The 24,462-nt window shown below is 42.1% G+C and overlaps 1 protein-coding gene across 1 annotated transcript in view; it reads left to right on the top strand.

Moving 5' to 3' along the window:
• Window positions 1-18,097: 18,097 nt before the first annotated feature.
• The window catches only part of socs5b (suppressor of cytokine signaling 5b), a 43,604-nt gene continuing 37,239 nt past the window's right edge, over window positions 18,098-24,462 (top strand). Inside the window, exon 1 of the mRNA XM_041867157.2 lies at window positions 18,098-18,564. The gene's annotated coding sequence lies outside the window, so the exon portion shown is untranslated. The remainder of the gene's footprint in view (window positions 18,565-24,462) is intronic.

Genomic DNA, 24,462 nt, shown 5'->3' on the forward strand with positions numbered 1-24,462 from the left:
GTCAGTCTTGGATCACCTTTAAAGTCGGCTGCAATGTCGAACATGCCTATTGTGTCCTATCACATGGCCATTCATGCGCTGACTCCAACAGATGACATCACCTATGGGTGGGTGAGTATGAATGTTCCTCTGAGACTCATTGTGATAAGATGTATTAGTGTGTACTGTGTAGGCTAGATTTAATTATACTATATGGCCATATGGGGATAGCTGGGGCTGTTCACTCTTCATGTTTTCATCCCACCCTTGGGATGCCAGCTTACATTTTGCCCCTTTCTCACAGAATGTCATTTTTAGTGGTTGTCAACATTGCACACAGAGAAAGAATAGTCTATGGTTTCGAAATTAATATATTATTGAAGTGTCCACATCAAGGTTGAAAGCAGAAGTTCTCCAGTTGGGCTGGTCTGTGATTCACTTACACCTATGACCCCCTAGTCTGTAGTCTCTCTGGCACCTTCAGGGGATGGGTGGAGTAAGATGGTGATGAGAGACTAGAGGGCCATTAACTTGCTCCTCAAACTAGCATGACCCCTCCAGGCCACTGATTGGTTGCTATAGGTCAGGTTGGCAGTCCTTTTGCCTGCTCAGGTCAGTGCCTTCTCAGTCTCTCCAAGTGGACATGTGTGATGGAGTGCGTGGGCCCACCAGGACACACCATTGGCAGTGGGAATTCTCAACAAAGGTCTTATTGCGTCTCATTACAGCTTTACTACAGCTCAATGTCAACATTTAAACTGAAAAATAAATTGATTGAGTGGACAATGTGATTTCAAATTAGTAGGCTATTCAAATCAGCAGGCCCCTAAACTTACGTGTATTCCTGGTGACCCATGATTTGGTCACACCCAAAAATATTATACGTATTAAGTCATTCACAATGCTTAATAAGAAGTATAATTTAGAATACTGATATGGTATTCAATAAATAAGTTACATCCAACATGTCCAAGCAGGAATGCAAGATTCAAGATATTGTGATATGCAACCTAATCCAGTGACTGTCATGAATTTTGGGTTGACAATTAGGCTATTTGTGTTATATTTTACCATCAAAATAGGGCTCCAGGATTGTTTTTGTTCAATCGAGATGAATTTAACTTAATCTTTATGTGCACTAAAATAGCATATAGGTCTAATTCAAATAGTACTCTAGGGCCCTATAAATTCTACTTACTTTTTTTCTCACACTTTTTGGGTAGAAAACAACAACATTGGATGTTCTATGTCCACAACATTGCTTAAACCACATCAGGAGAAAAATGTTGAGGTCTGCGAAAAATTTAATAATTTTGAAATCAAGTGCACACCCATAGAATTATGTTAATAGGATCTCTATGTGCACACCTAGACACTGTTGTTTTGTAGCGCACGTGATGGTAGAGTTTGCAAATCAAATACCCACTGGATTGATGCAAATAATCATGATATTGTTAGGCCATGTATGCATATATGGAGGACCAAACCTGCCATAATTCTAAATAAATAAATGCACACGTAAATAGATACATAAATACATAAATCCACACATAATTAAATAAATGAGCAAGGAAATACAAAAATACAGACTAAAATTATGTAATTTTCTCTACATACATTATCTGTATGTATTTCATTATTTGTCTATGTATTAATGTAATTATTCAAACTTTAATTCATTTTATTAATTTATATATATAAATTAAAAAATAAAGGGAACACTTAAACAACACAATGTAACTCCAAGTCAATTACACTTCTGTGAAATCTAACTGTCCACTTAGGAACCAACACTGATTGACAATAAATGTCACATACTGTTGTGCATATGGAATAGACAACAGGTGGAAATTATAGGCAATTAGCAAGACACCCCCAATAAAGGACTGGTTTTGCAGGTGGTGACCACAGACCACTTCTCAGTTCCTATGCTTCCTGGCTGATGTTTTGGTCACTTTTGAATGCTGTTGGTGCTTTCACTCTAGTGGTAGCATGAGACGGAGTCTACAACCCACACAAGTGGCTCAGGTAGTGCAGCTCATCCAGGATGGCACATCAATGCGAGCTGTGGCAAGAAGGTTTGCTGTGTCTGTCAACGTAGTGTCCAGAGCATGGAGGCGCTACCAGGAGACAGGCCAGTACATCAGGAGACGTGGAGGAGGCCGTAGGAGGGCAACAACCCAGCAGCAGGACTGCTACCTCCACCTTTGTGCAAGGAGGAGCAGGAGGAGCACTGCCAGAGCCCTGCAAAATGACCTCCAGCAGGCCACAAATGTGCATGTGTCTGCTCAAACGGTCAGAAACAGACTCCATGAGGGTGGTATGAGGGCCCGACGTCCACAGGTGGGGGTTGTGCTTACAGCCCAACACCATGCAGGACATTTGGCATTTGCCAGAGAACACCAAGATTGGCAAATTCGCCACTGGCGCCCTGTGCTCTTCACAGATGAAAGCAGGTTCACACTGAGCACGTGACAGACGTGACAGAGACTGGAGACGCCGTGGAGAACGTTCTGCTGCCTGCAACATCCTCCAGCATGACCGGTTTGGCGGTGGGTCAGTCATGGTGTGGGGTGGCATTTCTTTGGGGGGCCGCACAGCCCTCCATGTGCTCGCCAGAGGTAGCCTGACTGCCATTAGGTACCGAGATGAGATCCTCAGACCCCTTGTGAGACCATATGCTGGTGCGGTTGGCCCTGGGTTCCTCCTAATGCACGACAATGCTAGACCTCATGTGGCTGGAGTGTGTCAGCAGTTCCTGCAAGAGGAAGGCATTGATGCTATGGACTGGCCCGCCCGTTCCCCAGACCTGAATCCAATTGAGCACATCTGTGACATCATGTCTCGCTCCATCCACCAACGCCACGTTGCACCACAGACTGTCCAGGAGTTGGCGGATGCTTTAGTCCAGGTCTGGGAGGAGATCCCTCAGTAGACCATCCGCCACCTCATCAGGAGCATGCCCAGGCGTTGTAGGGAGGTCATACAGGCACGTGGAGGCCACACACACTACTGAGCCTCATTTTGACTTGTTTTAAGGACATTACATCAAAGTTGGATCAGCCTGTAGTGTGGTTTTCCACTTTAATTTTCAGGGTGACTCCAAATCCAGACCTCCATGGGTTGATAAATTTGATTTCCATTGATAATTTTTGTGTGATTTTGTTGTCAGCACATTCAACTATGTAAAGAAAAAAGTATTTAATAAGATTATTTCATTCATTCAGATCTAGGATGTGTTATTTTAGTGTTCCCTTTATTTTTTTGAGCAGTGTATATATATATTCATTTCTGTAGCCTATATTGGGTGTACAATTCCAGCACTGTTTAATCTGCAATTATTCTTCTACTATTTATTCTGTTACCAATACTATTTACATGTTAATAGTATCTTCTGATTACAATTATTGTCTCTAACTAAATGCAATCTATAACCTTTCAAAATGTAAGTAGGTAGAAAAACCCAGAGTGCATTGTAAAAACCCAGAGTGCACTGAGTAAATATTGGAAAAAGATCTTGGGTTCTTTCTAAACATAGCAATGTGAATGCAAAGCGGACTCTGGCAAAATAGTTGAGTCCTCATTCAAAGGCAAGGGCAGTGTGAATACAGAGAACTGAGTTGTTAAGCTTTTTTTCCCCCAGAGTTCACTTTAAAGAGGACTGAGATTGGTTCTTTTAAAGAATGATTAAAAATACTATATGTTGAGGTCTGCGAAAAATCTAATAATTTTGACTGGCTCGATTCGGTCTTATGTAGCAATATTTGAAATTGTGTTTTTTACATTGAATAAAAGTAGAGCTAGAAAATGGTATATCATACACTACAGTTGAGGAACAATGGGAAAGTAATTCTGCTTTGAAAGTTGATAAACTTGTAACCTCACTTTTGAGATAATGGCCTTTGTCTACACCCATTCAGCATCGTTCACACCCTCTTAAGCTATAGCCCCGCCCATAGATTCAGAGTGTTTCGCTCTCGGAGCGCACACTGGACGCTCTGGCCGAGGAGTAGGGTTGATCCGAGCGTTCTGTCCTAACAACAGCAGTCAAGCACCCAAGCTAACTGGCTAACGTTGGCTAGCTACTTCCAGACACAAATGAGAGAACAGCTCACTGACCATTTTACTCGCCCTAGCAGTGCTGGTTAGGCTGTTTTTATGTTATTCAGAGCATTGGTGACTGCAGCTGTGCTGCTGGCAACAATTTAATTATGCTTTTATGCCAACATTTACTGACACCGGCCATATTCAACGGGAGTTGAGCGTTCGTAATATTCGTCAGTTATTCTGCGCTCTAGCACACTCAGACGAGACTGCTCTGAAATCGGCATAGATAGCCAGAGCAAATTTACCAGCTACGTCTATCAACAGTTGTCACATTGACATCATTAACATTCTATTGAAATGGTTCCTTGCATAGTGGAGTCTTTTGTTAAGACAATGAACCATAATCCCAACTCATGACGTTACTACCCTGCATGAATCTGCAGGTACAGTGAGGGAAAAAAGTACTTGATCCCCTGCTGATTTTGTACGTTTGCCCACTCCCTTTAAGAGTGTGCTCCTAATCTCAGCTCGTTACCTGTATAAAAGACACCTGGGAGCCAGAAATCTTTCTGATTGAGAGGGGGTCAAATACTTATTTCCCTCATTAAAATGCAAATCAATTTATAACATTTTTGACATGCGTTTTTCTGGATTTTGTTGTTGTTATTCTGTCTCTCACTGTTCAAATAAACCTACCATTAAAATTAGACTGATCATTTCTTTGCCAGTGGGCAAACATACAAAATCAGCAGGGGATCAAACACTTTTTTCCCTCACTGTAGCTCACCAATCATGTTCAATGTTAGCTATAACTAGCAAAGCAAATGTCTCTGAGATACGAATAATATTACTACACAGATCATACACGTAACGTTAGCTAGTGAGCCAGCCAGCTAATGTTAGCTAGCTAGCTAACAGTACACTTTAACTTGTAATGAAAACGACTTTCTGACAAAATTAGAAACGTGTAATATCTGAAAATGTAGCTAGCTAGACTATCTTACCCGTATACATGGATGGACGCTTCTCACTCTCTGCAATTTACAGCCTAACCTATGGATTTTGGGTCCATGAAATGGGGTATCAGCCGACTCAGTCTACTCAGAGACACCCACAGAACACAACTGTGAAGAGTTTACACAAATATTAAGGTTGTAGCTCTTATTGCAGGACTTTGACATGACTGTGAAATGAAACCACTGTGAAATGAGCCACATTAGCTCACCAGTCAATAGGCTGAATAGTGAGGTGATTTCCCACGGTCAAAGTCCTGCAATAAGAGCTACGACGCTAATATTTGTGTACACCCTTCACAGTTATGTTCTGTGGTGGTCACTGAGTAGGCTGATACCAGGGATGTAGTGCTGCCATAGCGCGGTGGAGTGGCGCTCCCTCACTTTTTTCAATTTGAGAATACACGGAAAATGTATTCTAATAAATTCTAAATAAATTATATTTAATTACTACTAAAACTCCATGAAAACGATAGAATGATAAACTAAATAAATATGTAGCCTATAGGTAAGTAAATTGTGATTTCTTCAATGTCTTCTCTCTCTCTGGAGGTGGCGCGAATTATGAATAACTGTAGGAGTGTGTGCAGAGGCCCGTCGGTTGGAGACTTGACCACTTTGAGTGGGCCAAATCCGACGTAACAAGAACAGCCACAGACAGAAAACTCTACCAGGGGTTGATAAAACGGCTGTCCACAAAACAGTTTGTTATGGACTTCGGGCTCATGTAGGCCTACGACGCACTTGAACTCGCCCTACTGTCTGAGTGCTTAGCTTACAGAAACGTACCACCTCTATTGCGTATGAAGACAAACTGATCCACTGCATGAACCTTATCATCACACCAATGAGATCTAGGATCCAAATTCACCGCGTCTCCCTTGCTGTTCATTAAACTCCAAGGGACCCCTCTTGCACAGTGGAACCCAGAGTGATGTGTGACCACTTGGTTACGGTGCTGTCCTTTCACCACCACGATTCAAAGGGCGCTCAAATCACTTCAAATAACCCTCATCATTGATTGAAAGAAAATTGGCCTACAAGAAAGGCTAATAGTTTGTTAACACCGTCTGCTTTAATTCACCCACGAAACAGTAATTCAAAAAGATCTAAATAAATATTCCAATGAAACTGATTGAGATCAAATGATTTGCATGCAGTTTGGACATTTCACCGGTAAAACGTGAAGAATTATCATTCACGATTGACAGTGATGATGGCCTATTTTGAAATTAGGTACAGTGGGGGAACAAGTATTTGATACACTGCCGATTTTGCAGGTTTTCCTACTTACAAAGCATGTAGAGGTCTGTCATTTTTATCATATGTACACTTCAACTGTGAGAGACGGAATCTAAAACAAAAATCCAGAAAATCACATTGTATGATTTTTAAGTAATTAATTTGCATTTTATTGCATGACATAAGTATTTGATACATCAGAAAAGCAGAACTTCATATTTGGTACAGAAACCTTTGTTTGCAATTACAGAGATCATACGTTTCCTGTAGGTCTTGACCAGGTTTGCACACACTGCAGCAGGGATTTTGGCCCACTCCTCCATACAGACCTTCAGGTTTCGGGGCTGTCGCTGGGCAATACGGACTTTCAGATCCCTCCAAAGATGTTCTATTGGGTTCAGGTCTGGAGACTGGCTAGGCCACTCCAGGACCTTGAGATGCTTCTTACGGAGCCACTCCTTAGTTGCCCTGGCTGTGTGTTTCAGGTCGTTGTCATGCTGGAAGACCCAGCCACGACCCGTCTTCAATGCTCTTACTGAGGGAAGGAGGTTGTTGGGCAAGATCTCACGATACATGGCCCCATCCATCCTCCCCTCAATACGGTGCAGTCGTCCTGTCCCCTTTGCAGAAAAGCATCCCCAAAGAATTATGTTTCCACCTCCATGCTTCACGGTTGGGATGGTGTTCTAGGTTTTGTACTCATCCTTCTTCTTCCTCCAAACACGGCGAGTGGAGTTTAGACCAAAAAGCTCTATTTTTGTCTCATCAGACCACATGACCTTCTCCCATTCCTCCTCTGGATCATCCAGATGGTCATTGGCAAACTTCAGACGGGCCTGGACATGCGCTGGCTTGAGCAGGGGGACCTTGCGTGCGCTGCAGGATTTTAATCCATGACGGCGTAGTGTGTTTCTAATGGTTTTCTTTGAGACTGTGGTCCCAGCTCTCTTCAGGTCATTGACCAGGTCCTGCCGTGTAGTTCTGGGCTGATCCCTCACCTTCCTCATGATCATTGATGCCCCACGAGGTGAGATTTTGCATGGAGCCCCAGACCGAGGGTGATTGACCGTCATCTTGAACTTCTTCCATTTTCTAATAATTGCGCCAACAGTTGTTGCCTTCTCACCAAGCTGCTTGCCTATTGTCCTGTAGCCCATCCCAGCCTTGTGCAGGTCTACAATTGTATCCCTGATGTCCTTACACAGCTCTCTGGTCTTGGCCATTGTGGAGAGGTTGGAGTCTGTTTGATTGAGTGTGTGGACAGGTGTCTTTTATACAGGTAACGAGTTCAAACAGGTGCAGTTAATACAGGTAATGAGTGGAGAACAGGAGGGCTTCTTAAAGAAAAACTAACAGGTCTGTGAGAGACGGAATTCTTACTGGTTGGTAGGTGATCAAATACTCATGTCATGCAATAAAATGCAAATTAATTACTTAAAAATCATACAATGTGATTTTCTGGATTTTTGTTTTAGATTCCGTCTCTCACAGTTGAAGTGTACCTATGATAAAAATTGCAGACCTCTACATGCTTTGTAAGTAGGAAAACCTGCAAAATCGTCAGTGTATCAAATATTTGTTCTCCCCACTGTATGCCTAACTTGATGTTTGAGGGTATTAAACATAGAAGAAAATGTTTTGACAATATTTGTGACAATATGTGTGGGCATATGAAGATGTTGCAATTGGAGGATGCATTTTATGCATAGGCCTATTCTATAATGATTTTCAATAGGCTACACCTGTCAGTACAAACTTTGATTGAGAAATTATAATATCATTTTTTTTTTTTAAATAGCGCTCACTCATCTGATTACACCACTGGCTGATACCCCATTTCATATACCCAGGATCCCTAGATTGTACATCGCAATATGAATGTTCAATACACAAAGTAGGTTGACTGGTGAGGTGATTTCCCACAGTCAAAATCCTGCAATAAGAGCTACAATGCTAATATGTGTAAACTCTTCACAGTTGTGTTCTCTGGGTGTCACTGAGTAGGCTGATACCCCATTTCATGGACCCAAGATCCATAGGTAAGTCTGTACAGTGCAATATGAATGTTCAATACAAACAATAGACTGCCTGGGGAGGTGATTTCCCACAAGTCAAAGCCCTCTAATATGAGCTACAACGCTAATATTTGTGTACACTCTTCACAGTTGTGTTCTGTTGGTGTCACTAGTAGGCTGATACCACATTGCATTTATCCACAATCAATAGGTAAGGCTGTACAGAAAAATATAAATATGTCCCCAATGCAATTATGAAATCTAATAATGGTGCGATTTCAACTGATTTGTCATTTTTGGTCAAATTAACGAATTATTGTCTGTTGAATTTATATAAAAACATTCCAAACAGGTTAAGCATTATCTAGTCCAAATATGGCATGATTTCACTTTTTTGTATCAGTTTGCATCAGTTTCAATGAATGACTTCGAAGTCGAACCGCAAAATCCACTATTGTGACTAAACATTATTGTGGCTTGCTTAACATAGATCACTCTGGCAGTGCTGGCGGCTGCTGAAAACAACGGATCTCCACATTACCTGCTTTTCCGTGTGGAGGCATGCATCGAAAACTTGGGTTAGCTAGCTGCTACAAGGGACACATACAGTGAGGGAAAAAAGTATTTGATCCCCTGCTGATTTTGTACGTTTGCCCACTGGCAAAGAAATCATCAGTCTATCATTTTAATGGTAGGTTTATTTGAACAGTGAGAGACAGAATAACAACAACAAAAATCAGAAAAACGCATGTCAAAAATGTTATAAATTGATTTGCATTTTAATGAGGGAAATAAGTATTTGACCCCCTCTCAATCAGAAAGATTTCTGGCTCCCAGGTGTCTTTTATACAGGTAACGAGCTGAGATTAGGAGCACACTCTTAAAGGACTGAAATCCTGCAGCGCCCGCAAGGTCCCCCTGCTCAAGAAAGCACATATACAGGGCCGTCTGAAGTTTGCCAATGAACATCTGAATGATTCAGAGGAGAACTGGGTGAAAGTGTTGTGGTCAGATGAGACCAAAATGGAGCTCTTTGGCATCAACTCAACTCGCCGTGTTTGGAGGATGAGGAATGCTGCCTATGACCCCAAGAACACCATCCCCACCGTCAAACATGGAGGTGGAAACATTATGCTTTGGGGGTCTTTTTCTGCTAAGGGGCCAGGACAACTTCACCGCATCAAAGGGCCGATGGACGGGGCCATGTACCGTCAAATCTTGGGTGAGAACCTCCTTCCCTCAGCCAGGGCATTGAAAATGGGTTGTGGATGGGTATTCCAGCATGACAATGACCCAAAACACACGGCCAAGGCAACAAAGGAGTGGCTCAAGAAGAAGCACATTAAGGTCCTGGAGTGGCCTAGCCAGTCTCCAGACCTTAATCCCATAGAAAATCTGTGGCGGGAGCTGAAGGTTCGAGTTGCCAAACGTCAGCCTCGAAACCTTAATTGGAGAAGATCTGCAAAGAGGAGTGGGACAAAATCCCTCCTGAGTTGTGTGCAAACCTGGTGGCCAACTACAAGAAACGTCTGACCTATGTGATTGCCAACAAGGGTTTTGCCACCAAGTACTAAGTCATGTTTTGCAGAAGGGTCAAATACTTATTTCCCTCATTAAAATGCAAATCAATTAATAGCATTTTTGACATGTGTTTTTCTGGATTTTGTTGTTGTTATTCTGTCTCTCACTGTTCAAATAAACCTACCATTAAAATTATAGACTGATCATGTCTTTGTCAGTGGGCAAACGTACAAAATCAGCAGGGGATCAAATACTTTTTTCCCTCACTGTATATAGGTGAATTAATATATTTGCTAGCTATTAATCTGATTGATAAAAAAAATGCCATTAACTAGCCAGCTATCTTGAAACTGTTGGGGTAAAGCTAGCTAACGTTAGCTTACTCCCACCATCAGAGTTCACCATAGCTGGCTAAGTGGACTGTAGAAAAGAACAACTAGCAATATAATTGGTAGCTATATTTTAAAGACTAGCTAGTTACTGACTATTCAACAGTTTTTGTCAATACTTTGTTCCCCTGCCTGTTTGATGGATTGGTGACTTAAAGTTGGCAAGAAAAATGTCCCTCCTAATTTCACTGCAAATAGGCTGTTGTTTTCATATCATTTGGCTCATTAGGCTTGTGCACATTTACATGTATTTCATTAGCTAGTTTGCTAAGTTACTGACAGACTAAGCTAATTCTTCTAAATGTTTTTATTGCATTACAGGTGGAGTGGCATTACTGACAGGCCAGAATGCTGACAGGCCAGGGCCCATATTCACAAAGAATCTCAGAGTATGAGTACTGATTTAAGTTTTTCCTTCACACGGAGTACAATTACATTGACAAAGGGGAGGTTATCCTAGATCACTATCCTTACTCTGAGACGCTTTGTAAATATGGGCCAAGGAAGAAAACTGTTGCCCAATACCTTGCACAGCAGTCACTTCACCAAAGGACCCTAGAGCAGGGGTAGGCAACCCTGTTCCTGGAGTCCCGCAGGTACTGCAGGATTCTGTGGGGCGGCACACAATTGGCCCAACGTCGTCCAGGGTAGGGGAGGGAATGGCCGGCAGGGATGTAGCTCAGTTGGTAGAGCATGGCGTTTGCAACGCCAGGGTTGTGGGTTCGATTCCCACGGGGGGCCAGTATGATTTAAAAAATATATATATATATAATAATAATAATAATAATGTATGCACTCACTAACTGTAAGTCGCTCTGGATAAGAGCGTCTACTAAAATGTAAATGTTCCAAGTAAGCTCTAAACCAGGGGGTGTGTTCAGTTTGCTTGAACGTTTGCTACGTTGCGGAACGGGTTTATACTGAATGACACGTTTTCCCAAAACGTTCTTGAACAGACAGATACGTTTGCTCCGTTCAATGGGTGTGCAGGGGTGTGGCTTGAAGCAACAAGTGACGTATTTAAAGGGAAGCGGTGCATTTTGAACCCACAACCTAACCCTTCCCGTTTTTTCAACTGGTCGTTTAGTACAGCACTGTTTCCGTTCAATTTAACATTATATCACATTTTTATGTCCTGAACGCAGCCCTGACCAATTGAGCTAATTGATAATTTCAGTGATTTCCTAAATTCAACACACCTGGTCTTCCAGGTCGGTTAAATCAAAAACATGAAGTGCCTGCGGCCCAACTTAATATTAGGAAGGTGTTCTTAATGTTTTGTACACTGGGTATATTATGGCACCACGTCTCATCTCATTAACAATTGCTAAGGTGGCATTTTATATATTTTTCAGCAAGGAAACAATGTTTCTGCCTTGTATAAATGCTATATAAACCAACAATGTAGCTAGCATAAACTGGGACTTAGGCCAACTAAATCTATCTTTAAATGTGTGGCTGTTCCTAGCGAGCCACAGGCAAGCCTCAACACAATTGATTCAAACGAATCAACTAATTATGACAGTCAATCTAGACTGGGGACATCATCATTGAGAGACAGTTGTCTACTAGTTGTCTCTTCTTCCTAACTCAGGTGTGTAAGACTTGGGTAGAAGAAAAGCAATATAAAATTGAGTTATGCCGAATATGGCAATTCATTTTTCCAAAATGAATTATTGTTAACTTACATCTCAAAGCCATGTGACCACCATTTGCCTCATGGAGCGCGATACATCTCCTTTGCATAGAGATTATCAGGCTGTTGATTGTGGCCTGTGGAATGTTGTCCCACTCCTCTTCAATGGGTGTGTGCAGTTGCTGGATATTGGCGGGAACTGGAACACGTGTCGTACACGTCAATCCAGAGAATCCCAAACATGCTCAATGGGTGACATGTCTGGTGAGTATGCAGGCCAAACTGGGACATTTTCAGCTTCCACAAATTGTGTATAGATCCTTGCGACATGGGGCCGTGCATTATCATGCTGAAACATGAGGTGATGGTGGCGGATGAATGGCACGACAATGGGCCTCAGGATCTCGTCACGGTATCTCTGTGCATTCAAATTGCTATCGATAAAATGCAATTGTGTTTGTAGTCATAGCTTATACCTGCCCATACCATAACCCCACCGCCATAATGGGGCACTCTGTTCACAACGTTGACATCAGCAAACCGCTCGCCCACACAACGCCATACAGTCTGCTAGCTGCCCGGTACAGTTGAAACCGGGATTCATCCGTGAAGAGCACACTTCTCCAGCGTGCCAGTGGCCATCGAAGGTGAGCATTTGCCCACTGATGTCGGTTACGACGCCAAACTGCAGTCAGGTCAAGACCCTAGTGAGGATGACAAGCACGCAGATGAGCTTCCCTTAGACGGTTTCTGACAGTTTGTGCAGAAATTCTTCGGTTGTGCAAACCCACAGTTTCATCAGCTGTCCGGGTGGCTGGTCTCAGACGATCCCGCAGGTGAAGAAGCCGGATGTGGAGGTCCTGGGCTGGTGTGGTTACACGTGGTCTGCGGTTGTGAGGCCAGTTGGATGTACTGCCAAAATCTCCAATTTTTTTTTTTTTCATTTTAGCAGACGCTCTTACCCAGAGCGACTTACAGTTAGTGAGTGCATAAATTTTTTTTTTCATACTAAAATGACGGCTTATGGTAGAGAAATGAACATTCAATTCTCTGGCAACAGCTCTGGTAGACATTCCTGCAGTCAGCATGCCAGTTGCATGCTCCCTCAAAACTTGAGACATCTGTGGCATGTGTTGTGTGACAAAACTGCACATTTTAGAGTGGCCTTTTATTGTCCCCAGCACAAGGTGCACCTGTGTAATAGTCATGCGGTTTAATCAACTTCTTGATATGCCACACCTGTCAGGTGGATGGATTATCTTGGCAAAAGACAAATGTTCACCAACAGGGATGTAAACAAACGTGTGCACAAAATTGTAGAGAAATACGCTTTTTGTGTGTATAGAACATTTCTGGGATCTTTTATTTCAGCTCATGAAACATGGAACCAACACGTTACATGATGCGCTTAGATTTTTGTTTAGTGTAATTTTTTTTACAAAGAATGAATGTATGGGCTACATTTATGAGAATAATACATGCATTTGTTTACCTTATCAAGCTTGAAGACGATACACTCATTTATCATAAAAAAAAAAAGTATTATGACTGATTGCACCACAAACATCTTTCCAGGGTGTTTATGCATCCTCCTCCCAATACAGCCTCTTCCAACACCACGGGTTGGGGAAGGGTATCCAACTGCAAAAGTGAAGCTTTGCTTTGATAGTCAGCTCATATCTTTTCTACCTTAGTTGTTGTTATGATGAGTTTCTCAGGTATCAAGTAATTCATGATGCAAGAAGATATTTAACACTTAGATGGAGAGTTAATACAAATATTTAATAGATTCGGTACCGGGTTCGTCTAACAAATGGCACATGCTTTGCCTCTTGTCATAACAACCCTAGACAAAGAAAATCTCTCAGTTTATATAGTTCATGTTACACGTTTCTTCAACAACATCTGGTAACCATCAGTTGGCACTCCCTTCTTTGATGGTATTACCTTTTACCCCAAGTCAGTATATCCCATCTATCAATCATTCTAAGATAAACACCAGTAAGCTTCCTTGACATACTGGAATCCTTGTTATTCAGACTGTGTGGCACCAAGAGTCACTCATCTAATAAATGTAACCTTGTTCCCACAACACCATGAAAAGACATCATAACAGTGGTTGTGCTAGCTAACATGCAACTGAACAGTGACACTAGCATATTGACATGCATATTGGTATTAAAAGACAGCAAAAAATAAGTGTTTAGGCAAATCATTAGTTAGATAGCTAGCTATCACATTAATTGTGCACAGATATGATAGCTATGCGCTAGCCAGCTAGCTAAACGCTAGCCAGTTAGTGGCATTGACCGAACTGAAACTGGTATCAACAAAATGTGTTTCACTCTATCCCATAAAACACGACATTGCTAACTAGGCATCAATTAGCTAACATAATTTTAAAGTTTATTAGGAAATGTAATTAATAAGTTAGACACCTGACAACTTTGGTAGGTTGCTAGCTAGATAGCGTGGTTTCCATTTTCCAACAGATTTTTCTAATCCCCCTGATTGGTCATCAACGGTTACTGGTCTTGGAACTCATGTGTTCACCAGAAACGGCTTCTGGTAAATGGTTTGCCACTAGTGGCAATAAATATTGTTGCCACAGGTTTGCCACAGATTCAAATAGAATCTTGACAGAATAAAAATATAAAAAAAGAATTGTACGCCAGAAATAAAACTCTGCGGAACTGTTTGCCACTAGTGGCAATAAATATTATTGTTGCCAAAGGTTTGCCGCAGATTCACCACTAGTGGCAAATATTTGCAAACTTCTGGCAACATTTTGTGGCACACTATTTAGCTTGCAGCTAATTTGCCATAAACTTGTGGGAAGTTTCTGACAACAAATTCATTTTTTTAAGGGTGAAGGTCTGGCTGTAAAACGTGGCTAGCTAGCTAGCTTGACTTTATCAGTTGTAGCCAAGCTAGCTTGCTTGATACTCACTCAGTAGCGTTAGCTTACCGTGATTTTCTGGCCAATCCCGGTCGACTCCTTCTTGCCTAGTCCAGTCTCTTGGTCTTCTTCTAGGTTCAAATCTACTATATATGGCTGTAGTCCAGTCATTGTCCATTTGGAAGACCCATTTGTGACCAAGCTTTAACTTCCTGACTGATGTCTTGAGATGTTGCTTCAATATATCCACATAATGTTCCTTCCTCATGATGCCATCTATTTTGTGAAGTGCACCAGTCCCTCCTGCAGCAAAGCACCCCCACAGCATGATGCTGCCACCCCGTGCTTCACGGTTGGGATGGTGTTCTTTGGCTTGCAAGCCATCCCCTTTTTCCTCCAAACATAACGATGGTCATTATGGCCAAACAGTTCTATTTTTGTTTCATCAGACCAGAGGACATTTCTCCAAAAAGTACGATCTTTTTCCCCATGTGCAGTTGCAAACCGTAGTCTGGCTTTTTTATGGCGGTTTTGGAGCAGTGGCTTCTTCCTTGCTGAGCAGCCTTTCAGGTTATGTCGATATAGGACTAGTTTTACTGTGGATATAGATACTTTATTACCTGTTTCCTCCAGCATCTTCACAAGGTCCTTTGCTGTTGCTCTGGGATTGATTTGCACTTTTCGCACCAAAGTACGTTCATCTCTAGGAGACAGAACACGTCTCCTTCCTGAGCGGTATGACGTCTGCGTGGTCCCATGGTGTTTATACTTGCGTACTATTGTTTGTACAGATGAATGTGGTACCTTCAGGCGTTTGGAAATTGCTCCCAAGGATGAACCAGACTTGTGGAGGTCTACAATTTTTTTCCTGAGGTCTTGGATGATTTATTTTGATTTTCCTATGATGTCAAGCAAAGAGGCACTGAGGTTAAAGGTAGGCCTTGAAATACATCCACAGGTACACCTCCAATTGACTCAAATGATGTCAATTAGCCTATCAGAAGCTTCTAAAGCCATGACATCATTTTCTGGAATTTTCCAAGCTGTTTAAAGGCACAGTCAACTTAGTGTATGTAAACTTCTGACCCACTGGAATTGTGATACAGTGAATTATAAGTGAAATAATCTGTCTGTAAACAATTGTTGGAAAAATTACTTGTGTCATGCACAAAGTAGATGTCCAAACCGACTTGCCAAAACTATAGTTTGTTAACAAGACATTTGTGGAGTGGTTGAAAAACGAGTTTTAATGACTCCAACCTAAGTATATGTAAACTTCTGACTTCAACTGTATTTATTCATGTATTCATCTATTTATGTGTGCATTTATATATTCATTTATTTCTAATTATGGCAGATTTGGTCCTCCATAGGGTATATGCTACTTTCTAATTAATTAAAAGGTTTTTGGGAAAGCCTTTCTCCATCTACCAGAAGACAGTTATCATTAGCATCGCTAATGGCTACAGTGATAGACATACGCACACTACACACACACACACAGACAAAACAGGGGCATTGCCGTGTTGTTGCCTCTTCAGAAACTTGCAGGAAATACGAATTACTGATGCATTCTGTTCATGTCTTATTATGAACTTGGGTAAATGAGCCCCTAATGAGTTCAATACATTTAATTGATTTTTAATAGGCTACTACTACCCAATGAGGCCTAGTGCACTCGCAGGAGCCGATGTGCAGCTTCGTACTTCAAAGTCATATGAGATACACTATACAGTATATACAAAAGTATGTGGACACCCCTTCAAATTAGTGGATTCGGCTATCGTCGGGAGCTTCATGAAATGGGTTTCCATGGCCGAGCAGTCGCACACAAGCCTAAGATCACCATGCACAATGCCAAGCGTTGTTTGGAGTGGTGTAAAGCTCGCCACCATTGTACTCTGGAGCAGTGGAAACGCGTTCTCTGGAGTGATGAATCACGCTTCTCCATCTGGCAGTAAGACGGACAAATCGGGGTCTAGCGGATGCCAGGAGAACGCTACCTGCCCCAAAGCATAGTGCTGACTGCAAAGTTTGGTGGAGGAGGAATAATGTCAGGGGCTATTTTTCATGGTTCGGGCTAAGCCTCTTAGTTCCAGTGAAGGGAAATCTTAACGCTACTATATAGCTAGGGCGGCAGGTAGCTTAGTGGGTAAGAGCGTTGTGCCAGTAACCGAAAGGTCGCTGGTTCTAATCCCCGAGCCGACTAGGTGAAAAATCTGCCGATGTGCCCTTAAGCAAGGCACTTAACCCTAATTGCTCATGTAAGTCACTCTGGATAAGAGCGTCTGCTAAAATGACTAAAATGTAAACATACAATGACATTCTAGACGATTCCAACTTTGTGGCAACTGTTTCAGCATGACAATGCCCCCGTGCACAAAGCAAGGTCCATACAGAAATGGTTAGTCGAGATCGGTGTGGAAGAACTTGACTGGCCTGCACAGAGCCCTGACCTCAACCCCATCGAACACCTTTAGGATGAATTGGAACGCCGACTGCTAGCCAGGCCTAATCACCCAACATCAGTGCCCGATCTCACTAATGCACTTGTGGCTGAATGGAAGCAAGTCCCCGCAGCAATGTTCCAACATCTAGTGGAAAGCCTTCCCAGAAGAGTTATAGCAGCAAAGGGGGGACCAACTCCATATTAATGCCCATGATTTTGGAATGAGATGTTCGACGAGCAGGTGTCCACATACACTACATAACCAAAAGTATTTTGATTGTAAAACATTGTGTGAAACAGGCGGCTGGGCAGACACATTCATTGCAGGAATCATGAGGATAACGCACTTTACTGTTTGACAGAATCATGGTTTTATCTGCCCCCAAAATAGGACGTTTTGATTGAGGCGAGCAGATAGAATGTCCACCTCGCACCATTGCGACCAATTAAACATTTAACTCGCACAGCCAAGTCAAAGGGTCGCAAAATGCGACTAGGCTATGATCGCAGACTGGAGCCCTGAATCAGTCAACTGAAGTCACTAGTAATATAGGCTGTAAGAATATATAATTTATATTGGCCTACATCAATAAAATCAAAGTGAAATAACATAGCCCATTGTTGAATGTATTGGTACAAAGTAAATTAAATCATTCAGGATTTGGCGGGTGGAACTATCACAACAGAATAACCTTTCAGGCAGAGAGCAACCCAGTCTCCCATTAGCTACTGAAATGATCACTCCCAGGCCCCTCCAATATAACCTGCTGTTTGCCTCGAGCAAATTGACACGAATCAACCGAGACACGCGGGGCCTCTCCACGTTTCCAAGTAAATGCCAACAGGCCACTACTTGATTTCCTACTCTGCTGTCATTGGCGATATGCAGTGCCTGTCATGCCTGCCCACAGGCGATATGCAGTGTCTGTCATGCTGGGCCACAGGCATGGACTTTCCCTACAGTATCCACCATCAGAAGCTCGCTCTCGTCCTGCTTTCCCCATTGGAGTTCCATGTTGCCATTCTCTACCCGCCTGCAATCCACACTGAACGCCCCTTCTTTTCTCGGCTTTGCTTAGCGACGGTATTGGCTGTCAGGAACAGGAACGACCACCACGGCCGAAGAGAAGTGTCGGCCAAGAGAAAGAACCGGGTTTCTCACTTTTATGTATCATTTTAGAGTTTTTATTTAAAATATACATTGTCTTAGGTATTAGAAAGACCATTCGGAATGACATTGAAAAGGGCCCGCGTACGTTTTTGTGTTTCGTTCGACACCGTGGAGCTCAAGGGGGATATGTGCCTGACTTATCTTGATAGCCATTTTTTGCAGACAAAGAGAACTGTTGAGTAGTGTTTATAAAAGACAAAAGGGTAAGTTGAGAATATTAATAACCATGAATAATTACGGAATACATGTAATTTAGCTACTTTATGTCGCTAAATAACCGTATTGTGTACGTCTGTCTGTGTAATTTCGTATTAGATTTGTTCATCCTAGCTAGCTAATTAGCTAGCAGACCAACTCGATGTTGGCTCACGTTAGCATCCAGCTAGCTAACTAGACACCGTTATTTGCGAAATGCAGCCATTTGTTTGGAGGAAGGGTGATCTGTCGTATTTTTTTTTGCATAATGTTACCATCGATCTACTGAGGTATATTATCACAACTCCTACATCATTTCAAAAACATATCGCATTATACAGATCCTTACTTACAGGTCATGATGTAATGCCAACTATTGTCAACGTCCAGTGGTAGCAGTAGCTAACTAGCTACTGTAGATAGTTAAACAGAGTTAACCAGTGCTGTCTGACCGAGGATAGGCCTCGATTTGGCACTGCTACATTGGTTTAAATGGCCCTATCTCATCTATCTCTCATGCAATATTAGTTTATGATTGCCTAAATATTAGGTTGTCAAATACTAATCTCACAATCAAACTCATTAATATTGTCTAGAAAATATTTAGCAATTAGGTTGTAAATTAGGCTAACGTTAGGTTATTAGGTTATAGCCTACCTCACCAATCCAATGAATGGTCCAAATTATAGAAAACGTTATAGCTGATGTCGTTCTGTGCAAGCACCATATCCTAATTAATGCTATTGTGAAGTGTTTCACTACATGTTTATATAATAATGAATGGAACGAATCCAATCTGTGTCCCAGTATGTCTTCCACCATTGTCATTGTCATGCAGTAACCTGAAACGTCTGATTATTGTAGGGCTATTCTATCCCAAGGCTATACTGGCATATTATTTAAGATAAGAGAACTTGATTGTCCATTAAGTTTGCACAGAATGGAAAAGTGTCTTAGGCGCTCTGGCTTACAGTAAAAGGATAAAAGCAGACATTAAACATACACATTACACACACTAAACATGTACATGTCAGTTCATCAGAGTCTTATTCAGGATTGTCACTGCATTTGGAAGGATGCGTGCAGTGGGTGGGTGTTGTCGTTGAAGACCTGGAGTGCTTTCCTTGTGATGTTCTGTGTACACTTCTTGGAGTTGTGGCTGTTTCCTGCCCGCTGTTTTGCTGGCCTGATTGACAAATTATGCCAGGTTACTCCTGTTCCTGAGTGAGAAAGTCCCATACCAGGAAGAAATGTTGAAAATGAGAACACTCTCAATCAAGTGTACACCATGATCAGTGTGTGTGTTTGCTTGCATTTACTTATTAGCTTCCAAAGTAGGAAGAGACACTGACTTGCCTTTTTGTTAATGAGGTAATTGTTTTCCTGGAAGTTAAGTTTGTGGTCTTAAATTGTCCCAAAGTATTTAAAATGTGACGTGTTCCAAGTCCCAGCCTTTCATGGTGACATGCTCGAAAGAGGGACTTCCGTTGTTCCCCAGCTTACCTCCAAGCTACAGTTCTTTAGTCTTGGTAAAATGGAGGTCAAGGAAGCTATTGTCAATCCACGTTACAAGGCAGTCAATGAACTGGGAGTAGCTTGAGCTAGACTTGCCCTCCAAGTATGCAACCAGAGCCATGTCGTCCGGATATTTGATGAGGTCGCAGTTGTTGCATGCAATTTCATTAGTGTATATGGAGAACAGGAGAGGTGACATGACACAACCTTGTGGAACTCCTGTGTTCAGGACAAGGTGGTCAGATAGGGTGCCTTTTAAAAATATATACACTACCGGTTTTAGAACACCTACTCATTCAAGGGTTTTTCTTTATTTTTAGTATTTACTACATTGTATAATAATAGTGAAGACATCAAAACTATGAAATAACACATGGAATCATGTAGTAACCAAAAAAGTGTTAAACAAATCAAAATATGTTATATTTGAGATTCTTCAAATAGCCACCCTTTCTCTCAACCAGCTTCATGAGGAATGCTTTTCCAAAAGTCTTGAAGGAGTTCCCACATATGTTGTGTGTCCAAACTTTTGACTGGTACTGTGTGTATGTGTGTGTGTATGTATGTATATATACACACACACACACTCCGGACTCTGACATTGCTTGTTCTAATATTCCTATATTTCTTAATTACATTTTTTTACTTTTAGATTTGTGTGAATTGTTAGATATTACTGCACTGTTGGAGCTAGGAACACAAGCATTTCGCTACACCCGCAATAACATCAGCTAAATATGTGTATGCGACCAATCAAATTTGATTTGAGTCTCATAAAATGTCAGTGTCCAGTTGCAGGGGCTCAGTTTGAGTTTAGAAAGTGCTCCGTTATTAAAATAAAAATTCCTCGAAGTAATCCAACAATATATGCGCCGCCATCGTATCTATTTCAAGTCTTCTCACTCATTGATTGAGACAGGTCTCTGTCATCATGACATGCAGCACATTTGGGTGGACACCCACCTGTCTCGATCAATGAGAGAAGACTTGAAACAGACAAGATGTCGGCTAAAATCTTTGGGGAAATCACATTTTCTGGTGTAACAATCTGTAACTACAGTTCTCTGCGCATGTGTGTCTCCACACCTGAGACACACTCGGACACTGAACTGTACTACACTGTTCATACTCTTTTTTTTGTATGTTACTTTTACCATATAACATTGTTGAATACCCAGTTCTCTTGAGTTATCATTAAATAGTGTACACTCTACAGTATTTTAGATTTTGACAAATAAACAAACAAACATCCTTTCGATATCTGAATGTCTAGCATCTGTTTGATGCTACAGAGCCCTGTACAGCTTATATAAATATATTCTGTAAATCCATAAGGGCAGAAAACTTTCAAAGATTGATAGAAAATATCCATATTTATTTTATGGTGGTTCTAAATCAGGGCTCTCCAGCCCTGTTCCTGGAGACCGTCCTGTAGGTTTTCACTCCAACCCTAATCTAGCACACCTGATTCTTATAATTAGCTGTGTTTACACAGGCAGCCCAATTATGATATTTCTTCCACTAATTGATCTTAATCACATCAGATCTTTTTCAGAACTGATCTGATTTGTCAAAAGACCAATTGGTGAGAAATAAATATCAGAATTGGGCTCCCTGTGTAAACGCAGCCATAGTCCTTTATCCGGCTCCGGTACACTGGCAGTGGTGGGCTGGGGAAGCTGAGACTCTTTGCGCTTATGGTGATGGACTTGTCCTGTTTGCGGTGAACGGCCAGCTGGATAAGACTCTGCCGAAAGTGGCGTAGGGCTTCTTAACCACCAACTGTTTGGTCCTCTTGCAGAAGATTTGCTGGTACTGCACGTCTCCTGGAAAGACATGGTTGTGGTCTTAGCATTTTACACTTTCTGTGGAAGGGACGTAGGGCAACACACCTTTTGTTGGTAAAGGTATCAACCGAATGGGACCGGCTAGGGTATTGTTTAGAGACGATAAAGAAGGTGTGAAAAGTCTTAGGAAGGCAGTCCTTACACTGTATCAAGTGTTGTGTATGGGAGAAATGGCACCTCAATCGCTCTCATACACAACAATACATTTACTGTCTAAGCATAACCGAAACCCCCTTCCTCATCTCAAAGTACTGTCTGTAAACCTCCCCCAGACCATTCATATTATAATCATTTTTGTTGTTGTATTTTACCCCCTTTTTTCTCCCCAATTTCGTGATATCCAATTACGATCTTGTCTCATCGCTGCAACTCCCCAACGGGCTCGAGAGTGGCGAAGGTCGAGTCATGCGTCCTCGGAAATATTTACATTTACATTTTAGTCATTTAGCAGACGCTCTAATCCAGAGCGATTTACAGTTAGGTAGTGAGTGCATACTTTTTTTTTTTTTTCATACTGACAGAATACAATCTCCAATTCACATCTCTTATAAACAATATGCATGGCTATAACATGACTATGATGACTTAATGCTATACAGGACCAGACAGAGCAATACAACATGACTGTGACTGCACTAATTTGAGATCAAAGGGATGCAGCCACACGTGTACTACAAAGCATAGCACCATCATCTTCAGTACAGGGCTACAACTGCACAATGAACTTGAATACCTCTAAACAGTGAAATACAATGGAATACCCATATAATGATGTACCATACACCTATACAATTACAGGGCATATAAACAACGCACTGAGGGACATTATCCTTTACAAATACAGGGTTAAATGTCCGAAATGATATGACAACCAAACCAGAGCTAGCCAGCTCACAATAGCTAGCTCGCAGTATAAACTACTAATTAGCATAACTGTAAATATGACATTATCGTCACAGAGTGCATCTTCAGACATAAACACCTGAAAGATATGAAATATGTACTTACATATCAACAAGGATGCACACTGTATGACCCGCCAAACCGCCCTTAACACCCCCCCGCTTAACCCAGAAGCCAGCTGCAGCAATGTGTCGGAGGAAACACCGCTCAACTGACGACCGCAGTCAGCCTGCAGGCGCCTGGCACGCCAGAAGGAGTCGCTAGAGCGCGATGAGCCAAGTAAAGCCCCCCCTGGCCAAACCCTCATGACACTGGGCCAATTGTGCGCCGCCCTATGGGACTCCCGGTCATGGCCGGTTATGACACAGCCTGGGATCGAACCCGACTGTAGTGATGCAGTGCCTTAGACTGCTGCGCCACTAGGGAGTGCAAGATCATTCTTGTCAATAGTAGCCCCTTGCAGGGGAATTTTGTAGACGTCTTTGTATTGTGTTTTGATAATCTGCATTACGGTTGTAGTCTTTCAGTGTCCCTTGCTGGTTTCTGTCCCACAATCTTGTTGTGCTCCATAACCGCACAGTGTGTCCGCTCCATCATGCCCCCGCTTTGGGGTATTTTTCAGCAGGGGACTGTGGAATGACTCCCGTTTTACAAAAAGATAAGAAGGGTACACTAAATTGATTACATAGTCTGGAAGGTACTTTGTGGTCCTCAGGCTACCTCTAACCACCTGTAACCCCATAACACAAATTATACAAATACTACTCTATTCATGTTTATACCATGCTTACTGTAAATTGAGCTATCTTAGCCGTCAGCTTGTAAATAGTTTTTTTACATCACTAAGTTTGGCGTAGAAATCAGCCTTACAATACAGGCAGTATGCCCGTGTATCATCTCCAATAAACGGCTTCAACCAGCCTTTAAATTCAGGGTTTGATTCCCACTCCTTTCTGTATTTTTGAGTGTACAGTTTAGACTGAGACATGATGAGCTAGCCAGCTAGATGTTTAGCTTATGTCACAGAGAGGCACACACACAGTGGACGAGGTGAATGTGACTGAGGCTGTGTGAGTCAAATGCAGTAATTTATTTTTGTGCAGTGATTTATTTTAGACAAAGAACATTTTACATTTTCATCCCGCCCTGAATGTAAGCCAGGGCGGGATCAGCCAGCGGCTGCTTCCCGCATGCGCGATTCATTTGCAGTCTGGACGCGGAGGGGTGAACATCTCCTGCTCTGACTGCAGCGCGAGAACTGGGCCGCCTGTGAGTGCTTTGGGACGGGGGTGGGGCCCACGGCAGCACCCGCTGCTCGTTGAGAAGAGTAAGAACGATACGTGCTTTCACGTCAGAGTCTCCAAAAGTCTCCAATAACACCAGAAAAAGTCACTAGATTTGTCGCTAGTCAATTTTTTTTTTTATGTGTCGCAAGAGGGGTCTTAATACTCGCTAAATATAGCGACAAAGTCGCTAAGTTGGCAACACTGGTTCTAGCTTGCTGTTTGGATAATTGTGATGTTTGTGATAAAAACATAATGTTGTTAATATAGCAATGACTATATGCTGTGGCAGAGCCAGGGTGAAATTCCCCTTTAAGTGAAAACTCTGCCACTCAGGAAAATTCACGGTCTTCTTAGT

Source organism: Coregonus clupeaformis, chromosome 37 (genome assembly GCF_020615455.1).
Source record: "Coregonus clupeaformis isolate EN_2021a chromosome 37, ASM2061545v1, whole genome shotgun sequence".
Classification (NCBI taxonomy): domain Eukaryota; kingdom Metazoa; phylum Chordata; class Actinopteri; order Salmoniformes; family Salmonidae; genus Coregonus; species Coregonus clupeaformis.